Source organism: Raphanus sativus, unplaced genomic scaffold (assembly GCF_000801105.2).
Source record: "Raphanus sativus cultivar WK10039 unplaced genomic scaffold, ASM80110v3 Scaffold0253, whole genome shotgun sequence".
In the NCBI taxonomy this organism is placed as follows: domain Eukaryota; kingdom Viridiplantae; phylum Streptophyta; class Magnoliopsida; order Brassicales; family Brassicaceae; genus Raphanus; species Raphanus sativus.
This window is the reverse complement of record NW_026615573.1, coordinates 47,033-49,440: the sequence shown is the minus strand read 5'-3', so window position 1 is coordinate 49,440 and position 2,408 is coordinate 47,033. Positions and strand designations below refer to the sequence as shown.

The following is a 2,408-nucleotide window of genomic DNA, read 5'->3' as shown; positions in this document are numbered from 1 at the left end:
TATTTTCGGTTATTTATTTAGTCTAAGACCTAACTTGCTCTTTTCTCTTTGTTGCAGGAGATCGCAAGGTTTAGAAAATCAGAACAGACAACAGCCAAGGCCACTGACACCAAACCATGGGTGATCACGGTCATCAAGATGATCTCGCTGCAGCAATGCAACTGATGCAACCAACAGATCTTCAGATGCAGCAGACCATACCAAGCTCAGCAAGCAGCTGCAGAACAATATAGCTCAACAGGCTGCTCTCGCGCGGCAAGAACAAGCTGCGCAGACTGTTCCAATCGGGGAGAGGAGAAACCTTCCGCGGAACATTCCTACACGCGCTCTGCATTGTTCCTCCACTCTGCACCAGGCAGGACTTCGAGATCAAGCCTGCTCTGATTGATCTGGGTGCAGCGAAAAGTGTTCTCTGGTCTCTCTGCAGAAATTCCAATGGAGCATATTGAGAATTTCGAAAAAGTCTGCAGTTTCACTCGTGCGAATGGTGTGCCACACTACATCAAGTGCATGCTATTCCCATTCTCTCTTGATGGAAAAGCTGCACGGTGGTTGAACTCTCTCCCTACCGGCTCTCTCACTTCGTGGGAACAGGTCCGATCAGCGTTCCTCAACCATTTCTACTCTAAGGCGAGAACAGCTACATTGAGAACAAGATCACCTCATTCAGACAGCTCCATGATGAGCCTTTTTGTGACGCATGGGAGCGCTTCAATGACTACCAGAGAGAATGCCCTCACCATGGATTTGATGATGATTACCTCCTGGGCATTTTCTATGATGGGGTGGACTGGAAATACCAAGGTGCTCTAAACTCTTCGAGCAATGGAGACTTCATGACTCAGACCACTGATGGAGCGCTCCAGCTGATTGAGAACATGGCAGCTAGCTCAGCCAATGAGAATCAGGAGAGCAACCGCTCCAAGAAAGGGAACAGTGTACACACCCAGAAAATTGATGAGCTAACAGCTAAGGTCGATCAGCTACTGCAGAACAACCAGGCACAAGGATCTGGGTATCAGAACACCATCCCGCAGAGCAATCAGCAAGTTGTTCCAGCCGCGAGTGCTCCGACTGCAGGGAACAGTCCGCCAGATGATCTGAAAAATCTGAACATTATGATGCAGCAGATGCTCCAGAGCCAGCAACTTCAGGTCAAGGCACTGAATCAGGTTACCACAGACATCAACACCAGGATGGACAGCATGTTCACCGAGCTGAATTCAAAATATGATACTGTGAGCAACCACATAAAGAAGATTGATGTTCAGCTTGCTCAAACTGCTGAAACTGTTAAAAGACAGCAAGAGATCATTCGTGGAAAAAGTGTGATGAATCCTAGGGTTGAGCACTGTAATGCAACCGAGCAGAGACGTGAGAAATCTGAGGAAAAACAAGCGGAACAACTGTTCGCTGAGACTGTTCTGGGCGCAGAACAGAGAACAGAGCAGTCTGCTAGCTCTAGAGTGACTGCTCCCGCGACTGCTCCACGACTGCTCCCGCTCCCGACGGATCTACTGATATTCCACCAGTGCGAGTCTATGTTCCTAAGGTTCCCTATCCGATTCCACCTAGACACCTGAAGGTGTTGCCTAAGGTTGATGACCCTGGAAAGTTTGCTTTTCCATGTTCCATTGCTGGAGTAGAATTTGAGGAAGCTCTTTGTGACTCTGGTCTTGTGTGAATCTTGTCTCAAAAGCGATTGTAGACAAGTTGGGCATTGCTGATGTTGAGCCTTCTCAGGTGACTCTGACTTTTGCAAACTCTTCCAGAGCAGTTCCTTATGGCACCATTCGCAACCTTCCTGTCCAAGTTGGGGACTGTGTTCTCCATACTGAATTTCAGGTTGTTGAGATGAACAAGGATCATGAGATGCCTTTGATCTTAGGAAGGACATTTATGGCTACAGTGGGAGCAATCGTTGATATGCCTAATAAGAGAGTCTCCTTCTCCCACATCAACAAGAATGTCTTCTATCAGGCTGTTCCCACCAGATTTCAGAAACTACACGCCTCTTGCATCTCAGTGTTCAGTGGAGAAAAGCTGAAGGTTGTTCCAAGGAAGGAGCTTGGTAAAAACAGTGAGTTCAAGGAAGTTCTGAATGGAGATCCTCACAATGATACCAAGAAACTCAGTGGGAATGCAAGGGTGAAAGAGAAAGTCCAGAAGAAAAGGTCAAAGGAGATCCTACTATGACTTTGACACCTCACTGGTGTGATGAGAAATTCATTGAGTATGAGGTAAAGTGCAAGGGTACCTCTAAACCTTTCTCTAAAGTCAGAGTTATTCTCACTGATGAGCTGAAAGAGAAAGGAGAAGCTGCTGTGAAAGGGTTGTTGAGCAGAGTTTTGAAGCTGAACATGTCTGATTGTGGAGCTTGTTTTGGAACAAGCCCTCATGCTCAACCC

The 2,408-nt window shown here is 47.1% G+C and overlaps 1 non-coding gene across 1 annotated transcript; it reads right to left on the bottom strand.

The window, feature by feature from the left end:
* Positions 1-642: 642 nt before the first annotated feature.
* LOC130501680 (small nucleolar RNA R71) lies at positions 643-748 on the bottom strand. Its single transcript, XR_008939847.1, has one exon. It is a non-coding gene; the product is annotated as a small nucleolar RNA R71 (small nucleolar RNA).
* Between the last annotated feature and the right edge of the window lie 1,660 nt (positions 749-2,408).